Here is a 12,602-nt window from a genome sequence, read left to right as displayed (position 1 = left end):
AGGAGATCTGGCGCGTTGGTGCCCTCGGGTAGGAAACACCCCGAGGGGAGGCGAGGCGGTGAGGGGCCTCCGCTGCGAAGGGCTCTCCTCGAGGGGTTTCTGTGTGGGCCCCCCTCAGCTGTTGGTCCCGGGCGCCCGTCTCCGAGCGCCGGTGTCGCTTGGCGCGGGTGGCCTGGTGACAAGGACAGCGGACCCCTCTGCCGCGCTCTCAGCGCCCAAGGCCGGCTGCTGGGGCACGGCCGTGCCGGGGGTCTGTTAAGCGTCTGGTGCGGTGAGGGGGTGCGGTGTCGGTAAAACACACCGATGCTGGGTTGAGGGAAACCCGAGGTGCAGCAGCTGAGGCTGGTCTGTCTTTAGTGATGGGCTCCTGATGGCCGATAACAGCTTTCATCCTGAAGTAACCCAGATAATGATTATGACTATCTGTTACACAAGAACTTAGAGTAAGTAGTGAAAAATCTTATGTGGTAATAAACTAGGATAAAATCTACAACCTTTAAACAAGTCATTTATTAATAATTCTTTTAAAGTGGAATGCTGAAGATCTCAGAGTGAAGATACTTGGAAAACTTCTGCATTTTTCTTACTAAAGCTTAACTAAGGTTAAGTTTTAAAGACTGACCAGTATAGTCCTTGTATATTTCAGCTTCACTAACTTATGTGGAGTATTAGCTTGGGCCCTTTGCTCCCAATATCTTTTAAAGGATGCCTGTCCCATCATCAGTGCCTGTGCTTTGACTTCCTGAGGCAGGAATTCTTGTGCCTGCTTACACCTATGTTAAGCACATGCCTTTGCTCTAAATAAAGTATTGCAGAAGTTAGGAACCTGAAATTTCGGTCACACTCAGGGGTAGTGACACCACCACCTCTTAGAGTGCTGTTGTTGGTAAGGAGCTTTGAATAAGATAGGTACCGGTGTTCCCTGTTTGTTGATTGTTTGGCCAGGTGGTTCAAATCAACTCTTTAACCGTAACCTTTGCTCCTTATTGCTTGCTAGTTCACACACACCTGTGGCACTTACAGACTTCTGGTAGAAGTTGTATATTGTTGTCTAGGCTGCTGGCACACTAAATGGGATTGGAAGTCCTTGGTGCAGGTCCTTCAGAGATGCCTACCTGTTGACAATAATACTTTGAGATCAGCGAGTCTGTTAGCTGATCTGCTGTGGACTCCATTAATTTGTTTTTAATGAAAAGTTTAATCAAAATATAGTTCTTGTAAATACACATAACTAATTAGTAACATACTTGGTGAGTTTTACTTTATCAAAGTAAGAGAAGTGATTTCTTTCATGAGATAGCCTTCTCATGGAACTATTCAGGCAGTTATTCTCTGGCTTTTAATTTGATACTGAAGTAGTCTTGAATTAATCTTTTCACTGTGAAAAGCTCAGGCTAATGTGAACTGTGTTTTTTGAGATTGTCCATAAGTAATAATTACAACCAAACCAGAAAAGATTGTTTTTAAAAGTACTGCTTGTTTTTTCCTAATAATTATGCCCGAATATTTGTTTGATAATCATTAGAAGGTAATACTTTTGTAACTTAAAAAGCTGGCAGAAGGATTGCCTGGCAGGACTTACAGTGATTGCTTACGGACATGAATCACGCTACTAATATCCTGAAACGTTATACTCGTTCTCTGTGCTGTATAAAACATTCACATTATTTCCCTTATTTTTGTCTTGACAATTCTGATTTCTGTGGAGGGGGGGGGGGGAAAGACAGAATGTCATAGGAGTGCTTTGTGTTCTCTGAATTAAGTCTTTTCTGCCATACTGTCTCTGTAGACCTTAGAGTGAACTTTTCCTGTTCTGGCAGGGTCCATGCTGCAGGGTGCTGAGTTACCATTGACATCAGTGGTAGTTGTTTTCATGCTTCTTAGGCAGTCTGATAGAGCGGAGCATGTAAAGGTGATGCTGGTGTAAATGTGCTGTCTTCTCTAGCCTCTGTGCTGTGGTGCATTGCCCCGCTCAGGTCTGCTGTCAAGATCGTGCAGCTTGGTGCAACTTAGCAATACGTATGCACTTTTTTGCTGGTTTATTTTTAATCCAGATCAATATCTATATCTGGTTAACAGTGTGGTTTCGGGAGGAGATCTGCAGGTGTGGAATGGGTGAGCTGTTCTATGGCTGTACACTGCAGTGCAAGGTGGGAATGAGCAACAGTGGGGCAAAACTGCATTAAAGCTGACAGTTTTAAGGAACATGTGGCAGCTGTTGAAATTTTTCCTCTTGAAATGCATCCCTTTTGTTAACTTTGCGTTTCAATTTTTTAAATTCAAAATAAAGCTAAGCTGCAACTTTTAAGTCTTTAAAAATGTGTACTGTGTAAATATAAAGTAGTCCCACTCCAGTGAAGGACTGGATCCTTAATATTCAGGAAAGCTCTCAGCAAAACTACACCAAAACTTGCTTGAAGTGAAACGTAAGGTTAGGTGAACTTTATGCAACTTTTGCTTTTATACTGTGAGTTTGGACCTTCATTGGGTAGTTCATGGACATGCATTAGAGGATCTTATCTGGAGTTGGATAGAGAATCTGTGTTAGGTTACAAAAATTATCTTGTCACATTAATGTGATAATGTGATCTTGAACCTTTCATTTAAGGTAGCTCTGTAGTCTTCAGGGAAAGATTGTTCCCCTGAGTACTGTCAGCTGGCCTTGACTCTTTTAAAGATGAAACATTGAACACTAAACAGCAAATATAATACTGTTTCTAAGGTATAAACTGCAAAGGTATTTAAAAAAAAACCCCAACAACAACAAACAAAACCCAAACAACAACTTTGTTGGGGAGAGTGAGGAGAGAAGACTCCAAGAAAAGCAGGTTCATTCAGCAGTATCTGGAGTAACTCACAAATTGTTGAGGAAGCCAGGGTTGTTTAATTCACTTATGTTAAGGAAAAATCTGTTCATATGTTGCCTTTAAGCAGCACTTCAATGCTAAGCATTTTTCTGTAGCACTGGAGTCAGTATGTGCATTTTATCTGGGCATATTTGGTGTCTTCCTGTTTCCACCCTCTTCGACAAAGAGGGAAGGAGAACTGGTTGATTCTTAAAAAGGAACGTTTTTATTGCAGTTCAACGTAGCTTGACATAAGTAGAAGTCAGGTACTTAGAGCCCAATCCAGCAAGATGCTGGGGATGTCTTGATTACATGTAGCACCTGCAGAAATGAAAATTACTCAATTAGCCTGAAAGGACTTTCTAGCCTTTAGGATTTGGTCCTAAAATAGCTTATGTGTGATGTGAGCTCGGACCTTATGTTGTCTTAAGTCTTCTTCCTGCAGGAAAGTCACAAGCAAGACACTGGTGCTTCTGTATTTGAAGGATGCTTTTCTGTCTGGTGCTGCAGACGGTAGCATAAGCTCAAACCTTGCTCTCTGCCAAATGTGGAATTGTAGAGAGGGTAACAGCATGTGCTTTGCATTATGTCTAGAGGTGCATTAATGGAAAAATCTTCCAGCTATATGGTGTTTCTGTCTGGCTGATACATAAAATATAATAAAACACAGTAGCATGTTCAATAGCAAAGCTAGTGATTCATACTTGATGTGTTTTGTGTAGGTCTACATTGTATGCATGCTTGTCACTTTCTAGTTTAGACCTTTAGAATGGTTTATGGATATATTGTGTATGTTAGAGCACTTTTCTGAAAACATTAGTGCGGAATGTTACCCAAATGCAGCTTTTGCAGCTAAAGACTGAACACGTGATTATGTATGTGTGAGCATCTTAAGCATTTTTCTCATAATTTCTTTTGCCTTCTAGAATTGCTTTTTTCCCCCTTCCATACATAACTAGCTTGTAGTGAAGGAAATGATGGAGCAATGTTATGAGTAGTTTAACTAAACTATTTGCAGCCACTTTTTCTTAACTTAATGATAACTTGTCCCAGTCTTACTGCCTTATTTTAAAGCAGTTCCGCTATGTGGAACGGGGGAAGTTAAAACAAGGTTTTTAGAGCTTTTGTGACAGCTAGCCAGTGAAATGTTGTCAAGCTTTTACTGAGTTCTCAGTAAAATCTTAGTAATACTCTCATCTTAACGTGGAAAGTATGTTTCTTTGCTTGAAACACTAAGAAGTTGCACTCTCTGAAGGCAAGTCTTCTCAGCTCCTTTTGTAATAATTTTAAATATTTTTCCTTCATAAATACCAGTTTAATCTCTTGCCAGTTTTAGGAGTTAGTGTAAAAGTAACATTGGTCTAAACGGTCATGCACAGCTATAGAGCCAAGTTATATCAAAGACTACAGTCTTTCGTACTTTTCTATTCCCAGTTTCAGCATAAGGAATCAGAAATGCCTGCACGTTTAGATTTGCCTTCTAATACAGTATGCATGTATTGCTAATATATAGAGAAGATGTAAATAGACGTCTTCAGAGCTATGAAAGAATCCTTTATATCAATAAAACCTAATTAGTCTTAGTTCCTGCATCTGATGAGGAGGGGGACAAAAAGGTGAGAGGTCATCTTTCCTCCTAAGCTCCTAGCTCTTACGCTTACTTTGCCGGGGACCCTGGGCTGCCCTCAGAATGAGCTTATTGGAGTTGCATGGAGACTTCTGACCCAGATCGCCGTAGTTCTGCTGACAGAGACTCGTCTGTGATCTGGCTTACTGTGTTGGCCTGCAAGTTGTCAGGGTTTTGCTTACCCTCTGCTGCTGCTCTGGTACATGGCTTACAACTGATAAATTGATCTGCTTCCCTTTTTGGTTTCCTAAAACGCTATTGTAATGCAATACTCCAGTCTGCTTTTTTTAGGAAGCTGGATTCTTGGTCTAGGTGGTGTGTGGCTGCTGGAAGGCATTAAGAGTGATGTCAGAAAGGGATTTTGCACCTAATCAAAACAAGTTTTGTTCTAGGAGCTAACAGTGCAAGACTAGAAGGTGTAAAGTCAGAGGAGTGGTTGTCAGAGCTGGGGACAGTGTGTGTGTATATGTTTGTTTTACAAAAATAAAGATTTGGAAACTAGATCAGTCCCTCTGCAAATGCAGAAATCGCCAGGCATAGGCTTTGGTGAGAAGGGGTTGGCTCGCACTGTTAACTTTTTGAATGAAGCCACTTTGTTGCACATATTCAAGGTAAGACTTTAGATAGTACAAAGATTTACGTCAGCGTAAAAGGCTAAACCTTTTGGGGAAAATAATATAAAGGCTCTCTGACACATTTTTCTCATCTGTTGGAGGTCACTCGTTTCCTCACTATCCTATTGTCTGCCAAGGAGCTTTTCTGGTTGATGCTGGTCACTAGCAAATGACCAGCAGCCTATTACTCCTGTGGAAGTGTCTTTTTGTACTGCTTGTGTATGGCGAAGTATTACAGGTGTATGGGCTGCTTGCTAATTTTTGAAACTGCTGTAGCCAAAGGACTCTGTTAACTGTTGTATGTTTGGCTTTTATTATCTCTACTACATGGGTGTAAGAGTATTTACAAATATCAAAGAAATCTGGCAGAAAGTAAACAAGAATTTTCTCTCTATCTTAAGATCAGAACTGAGAGCTGTCTGTTACTCTGACAAGTTGTTTAGACCTTTGCCTCACCTAATCGTTAGGACTCTTGTGCAATCGTAGCCTCCTGTTACACTCATGGGGGAGCTTGGGTGTGAGCAGCTCCCTTGCCTCCTCCCTCCTCCTGCGTTCCTCAGATGCCAATCGCTGTCCTGCCCAGGAAGTATGGCTATCTCATCTCCTGACTCATCCTCATCTTCCAGCTTTCCTATCCTCCACCTACTGATTTTCTCTCCTTCTCCTACCCTCACCTCTTCAAAAATGCGAATACCCCTTGGGGAGACCAGGTGTGCAGTCACGGCCTGGCAGCGCATGGGATCCATTATCTCTGCTTGACTAAGTCATTATTGTGGTAGGGAGAGCTTTCCTTAAAGCACTTCCACACACTGAGGCTTACAGGTGTTTTCTGCCTATTTTATTAAGTGTGCTTCATACAAATGTATAAATGGCTTTGGAGTTTGACTGCTTCGTGTACAATAGCACGTATATCTAAGCTCGAGATTACTTGGTGTAAATAGCCTAGGAAAGGGGGTGTAGTCAAGGATCTTTTCCAAAGACATAGCTGCATTTAATTGGCATTAAAACCCTTGGTAGATTGGGTTCATAAACTGTAAAGTGTATTTCTAAAAAAAATTTCTGAATTGAAATTTTAATTGAAACTGAAAAGGCTTTTTTTTTTTTTTAACAAAGCCAATGGGAAAGCTAACAAGGAAAGCAGTATTGGTAATTGGAGCATGAGTCAGAGTTATCATCAGAACACACAAGAGGAGCTTTTAAGTATGAACAATTATCTACTAGCATAACTTACTAAATTCAACAACTAAATGGGAACTTTAAAGCCAGACGTTTTCAGATCTTTAGCACGTCAAAGGAGGTGATTCTGCCCCTCTACTCCACTCTTATGAGACCCCACCTGGAGTACTGCATCCAGCTCTGGAGTCCCCAACATAAGAAGGATGTGGACCTGCTGGAGCGTGTCCAGAGGAGAGCCACGAGGATGATCCAAGGGTTGGAGCACCTCTCCTATGAGGAGAGGCTGAGAGAGTTGGGGCTGCACAGCCTGGAGAAGAGAAGGCTCCGGGGAGATCTTATTGCAGCCTTCCAGTACCTAAAGGGGCTACAGGAGAGCTGGGGAGGGACTCTACTGGGGCATGTAGTGATAGGATGAGGGGGAATGGCTTTAAACTGGAAGAGGGCAGGTTTAGATTAAACATTAGGAAGACGTTTTTCACTTTGAGGGAGGTGAGGCACTGGAACAGGTTGCCCAGAGAGGTTGTTGAGGCCCCATCCCTGGAGGTGTTCAAGGCCAGGCTGGACATGGCCTTGGGCAACCCGGTCTGGTGGGAGGTGTCCCTGTCTATGGCAGAGGAGTTGTAACTCGATCTTCAAGGTTCTTTCCAACCTAAACCATTCTATGATTCTATGTTTCATGATCAACACCATTCTGGAAGTGTAAAAAGGACTCTTCTGTCATCTGGGTGATTCTTCAGCTGCCAGAAGTGTCTCTGGTGAAAGCCACTTCTGGCTGTCAGGGGAACAGTGCGAAAGGCAACAGCTTTATACTCTTGGGGTAGGATGATGATTGAACTCTTTCTTTAGCCTACTTCATCAAAAAAAGGAACGTAAATGGTTTACACAAAGGCATGTGCTTCTAGAAGCTATTTTGATGCACTGTTCAGCAATCTGAAGTTGAAATGAGAGGTTTTTGTTGGCATCGTTCAAACAGGGCTAGCAGTCTTGCATAGACTAGCTGCACTTGTCTGTGTACAGGAAGTGTGAGGGTTTTTTCCTTGCCAGCTCAGAACCACTCACTGAATCACCTTCATCAGCTGAGCCTGAGTCTGTAACCAGTTCTCGGTCAGCCCTGTCTAATTTAAGTGCTGAAGTCATATTCAAGTCTGAACAGTGCAGCCTGATATCCTTTATAAAACATGTCAAACGTTCTTAACAGTCAGGATTTTAAATCTTTCATGCTTGTGTCTTATGAAGTAATGTGCTGCCAGATGTTTGATCATGCACCCAGGACAGTCTTCTGTTTTCAATCTAACGTTCCACAACATTTGTGAGGCTTTAAATTCTAGGCAGTTTACCAGTGCATGCTGTTATCTTTTGCAGTGATTTATGCCTTTTTCTGTGCTTTGAGTTGTATATTGCTAATAGCAGAAGTACAGAAAGATGGAAGTTGGGACCTCTTGTCAGTAATAATTTGCAGTGCCAAGCAGTAGTCAAGAATTTGTCTCATCTTGTTTTGTTTTGTTTTTTTTTTCCTGCCTTGAAGGATACAAGTCTGCACAAATGGCTAAGTGCTTCCAAATTTGCTTTTGCAGTAACTCTTAACCCTTGTTATTCCCAACTTTGTAAAGAGGTATGCTGATACAAAGTGATTTGAATTTCTTTTAACAAATGCTACCAATGCATTTGAAGCCGTTTGGGTTGTGACCCCTGTACAGTCTAGTAGCTCACTTGGTATGAAAGTACTACTGGTCTGGGGAGTTAGTAGGAAGATTCCAAGAACAAAAGTTCGCCTAGGTATTGTAAATGCGTACATGTACAGCATTAACATTTTCTTAGCTGTTGGGCTTTGAGCTGTTGGGGCGGTTCTGGCATGTACTGAGCACCTCTTGATCAGTCAGGTTTTGGACTGTCTTATTGCAGATGCTTTAGTATATGAACTGGAAAATAATTCATTTGTTAAGTGAAGACAGTGATCTTGAGGCATATTGAAGGAGTACTTTCATTAAACCTAATCTTAAAGGCCATTTCATGGTACTCAAAAGTAAGTGCATACTTCTAAATTTGAGTACTTGTTTTTTCTTTCAGTATTTGAGAAGAATTTGATTTGTCTGTGTATCAGTTATGAAAGAATTTGTTTTCCTGTACCACATCCCCGACTGTACTCAGTACATAGCTAAAAAAGGGGAAATGTGCAAAAGTATTTTTAACAGTAATTGAAAACAGCCATACTTACAGTACAGATATACTTAAATTAAATGAGTGAGTTCAGATTTGGTGAGATACAGTAGTCTCACTAAGAACAGAATTACTTCAGCTAGTTTCTGTGGTTGTTTGGTTTTTTTTTTTTTCCCCTCTCCACTTAAAAACTGCCTTATGCACAGTCATGTTTCCAGGACTTGATGCTGTATTGTTGGTAGTTTCTAAAGCCTTTTTCAGTGCTTCCCCTCAACTTTAAATATACGCTGGGAAATACTATATTGGTCAATAATTGCTAGATTCAGTAAACCAAAGGTTCCTACAAAAATATTCTGGTCTTTGCAGTGGAGAAGTCAAAATAACTTCTCAGGGTAGGGCAGTTCAGATGTTTTTGAGGTTATCATGGTTCTTCTTTGTGCAACCTGCAAGACTTGAATCGGCTGGAGTAAGGTGACTTTTTGCAATTGATTGGCCCTGGTGGAAGGGGAAGTGTAGGCCTATTGCTACAGAGCAGCAGCTTAAACCTGCTGAGAAGTCTATGGCAAAAAAGCTAAAACTGCATAAATCTGTCCTGAACTGTATCCAAACTGTTAGCTGTTTACTTGCTCTGCAATGGCTGTTGGCTTTGAAGAGCATCTCTTCTCACTTCTTCCTTGGATAGCCAAGAGTTCCTAATTACAGATGCTTAAAGCCCACATTTGTTAGTTGTGCTGGTAAGGGGTGGCATTAGCACACAGTGTTTGTGTGAGGAGGAATGTGTTTCTTCCAGCTAAGTGATGGGACTCGGTGGGCCCCTCAGGCTTCATATTCAATGGCCAGTGTCATATTCTACTTAGCAGCAGTTGAAGGCAAAGTCCCTGCAGGAACAGTGTTTCAGAACCCTGTAAGGACCCAAGTGCCATTCTGTTGGTTATCCTGGTTTATAGGAATAGGTGGTCGGCAAATAGGCTTTGCTCTTAAAGTTGGAGTTGCAGTAACTTCTACAGACTTTTATTTATTGTTGGTGTTTAAGGTGAGTTAGGCTTGATCCGGGGGCGGGGGAGGGAAGTGTACTTGAATGTTTTGTAACAAATGGGGGCCCTGTTATGACACTGCTTATGTCTGTGGAGGTCTGACTTGAGATTTGGCCTTGGAATGAGCAAAAACTTGAGTTCCATTTAAAGTAGAGTTGTATAGGGAAAGGGAGAATGACTTCATTGTAGGAGAGGCCACTGCTTTTGCTAGTTTGCTGTTTCCCTTGCTTTTTTTTTTTTTTTGTTTCAGTGTTGGGTTGCAACCACAGAGTTCAAGGCATGATTGCTTTCACATGAGAGGGTAGGGATAGATGTTGAGCAGAGCAAGGCAGATTAGAAGTATACCTAAGCAAGTGAAAGAGGACTTGACAGTGCCTGAGTATCCAGCATGGGGAATTCAAGATACACGTTGAATATCTGTTTCTAGCAACTAAGTCTGGTTTCTCAAGCAGCTTAGATATTTGTCTATAAATGCCATTCTTGTCTCACAGCACCATGTAATCATGTATATCTGCATGGCAATAAAGGACCAGATCCAATGTACTGGAGAGAATTAAAATTTGCCCAGTTTGATACTTGCTTTAAATGACAATTAAATCAGTATAGATGATGCTATGTAGTTAATGAAACTTACACTTGATACAAATGAAATGGGTTCTGTTGTGGTTTTAGAAAGTACATACAAAAATAGAGATTTTCATCTGTTCTAGCTTAAATCTGCCTTCAAATACACAGAATATGTATTGTCTACAGAACTTACTACAGTCTCCATTGACCTTGGCCTCAGTCTCGGAAATATGTTTAATGAAGTATGAGCCTCTTGTGAGGCTACAAAGTGGTTAAACTTAAGTAGCATGCTGTAGTAGAGAGTGGATTAATTATTTCATGTGGGTAGCACTATTGTTAACTGACAGTTTTAATACTGAGAGGAATATTTAGTTTACCAGTTCCTAGTGTCAGTTACCCAGCTGACTGCTCCAGAAGGCTTAAAGCTGTTCCCATGAGCACTACCCTTTAAAGCTTTTCTAGTGGTAAATAGGAATTCTGGTTCCAGGGCTTTTAATGCCTGAAATACCAGCACACCCAGTCCACAGAGACCTGATCTCAACATGCAGAATAAGTTCGTGACCAGCAGTGGTTTCTTCCTGTAGTTTACTTTGTGTTTTCTTGGTTCATTCTAGGAACACTTGAGAGGAAACAGAACAGTGGCTGCTTGTTCCCATATTTGGTATTGTTCTAGACAAAATGAACAGCCGTCTTCACTAAAAGAGAGGGGTGATGCAGTGTTTCTGGACAATCTAACGTTCCTCAAACCGTGGGTTAATATTGGCAGGGACAGATAGTGTCTCTTCTTTGTAGCTGTGTACAGTGCAGTTTTCTATATGGAGTTATAGTGATGTTAAGCAGTTAGGTGGCACTAATGGGATGGATTAAGGTAAGTGGGCCTGCATCATTACAATGCTAAAAGCTTGTCTTTACATAGTTACAAGTCTATTGCAGAGCTTCCAGTGGTCTATACATTAGTAGTGGCGTGTCTTAAATTACAAAGAACTGGAATTAGTGGAGGTTAAAAAGTACTTCTAGCAAAATGAATGCTCAGCCTTTAATTGCTGATAGTGGAAGAGGAAAGAATAATTAAAACATTAATGTGAGTTGCACCTCCTAACTTGCTCCTTGTTTTTTTTTTTTTTCTTGAGACCTGTACTTGGATGTGCTTCTGTTGTATTATTCCCAGTGCAGACTTTGTGTGTGTGGTAACTCCAAGACCTAAACTTAATTTCTTAAACAGTCGCTAATAAAGCCATATTGAGAAAGAAGCAAATACAGTGTACTTCAGAAAAGCATTGTAATCATTAGAAATGTACTCCCTACTGAAATAGCTAGCTGCCTTACCTGCTCCCGTGCAATTCACCAGTAAAAATACAGATCAGTTCTGTGACAGCAGATTTTGATCTTTGGTTTAGGAGTCCCGAGCTTGACCTCTTCTTGTTCTGAAGTATTGCAGTCTGTACTTAGACTAAATAAAGTTCAGCTGCATGTGTCACACTACCCAAAATTAAGCCGTTATGGGTACAGTCTTGACAGGACTAAAACCTTCCAATTCTGGATAAGAAAGGAGTATCTGAAACACACCCAGAAGAGCAGATCACAATACAAAATTCTAAATCCCTGTTTCAGTGACCTAGGATAAACTTATAGACTTGAACAACTTTTTTTCCAGTCCTGAAAGTTTCTTATGTGGAAAGGAATTTAAGACCTGTTTATTCTGAAAACAGTCTTAACTGTGTGAAAGACATAAGTGCTGAAGCAAGTGTATTTGTGCTGTATTGACAGTACAGCCCGTACCCTTAGTGTATAGGTAGATACTTCATAAACCTTTTGCTGTCCCTAAGGATGTCCTGATGAATCTGATCTGAAGGTAGTAGTTTGAATGTAATAGAGAAGCATGTTGTTACCGCAATTAATGAATTAGTCATGAATAGCTATGTAGTCTGACACACCTCGAGAGTGTTCACCTACTGAAATCAGGTTTTCTTTTGTTCAGATAATTTCTTAATGATACAGGCTGAGGCATTTTTGCACCTGAGGCCATTACGTAACTTTTCACTTGGCTTGTCCAGTACATGGGTCTGTTCTTAGACCAGAATACACTTAAAATTGAACAAGCAGTTATCAGGCTTACCCTGCTGCTCTACAGTAGGATTTTTCTTTGTGCTGAGTGTGGCCAGAGTCCAGCCTGAGACCACAAGGGACAAAGCAAGCTGAACTGCTCCCATCAGTTTGATTGTAACCTGCCTATTGTGTTTTGTACTGAATCTCTGATGCTTAAGAACAGTTAAATAGCTCATAACTCCGGGGGGAGGGGGGGAGAGACTTAAATCAGAAACGCCAGTGGTAACTTTCTACTGTTCTAGAATGCACTTACGACTCTGGGGAGTTCTTCCTAGTCTGCGCTTTAAAATACGTAGCTGGAGAGTCAGTAATTGGGTGGTTAACTACCTGTTGTGAGGTATCTATGCTTGTGAATTTTATATCTGAAGCAGACAGTATTTTGGAAGAATATCCATTTTTATTTCAAAATTATTTTACGTGGGAACTACAGTTAGATCTTAAAGTTAGAAGTCAAGGTTGTTTGTTTTTTGTGGTT

The sequence above is a fragment of the Charadrius vociferus genome, unplaced genomic scaffold, assembly GCF_000708025.1.
Source record: "Charadrius vociferus isolate BGI_N301 unplaced genomic scaffold, ASM70802v2 scaffold325, whole genome shotgun sequence".
NCBI lineage: Eukaryota > Metazoa > Chordata > Aves > Charadriiformes > Charadriidae > Charadrius > Charadrius vociferus.
The sequence above is the reverse complement of the archived record's forward strand: the minus strand, read 5'-3'. Positions refer to the sequence as shown.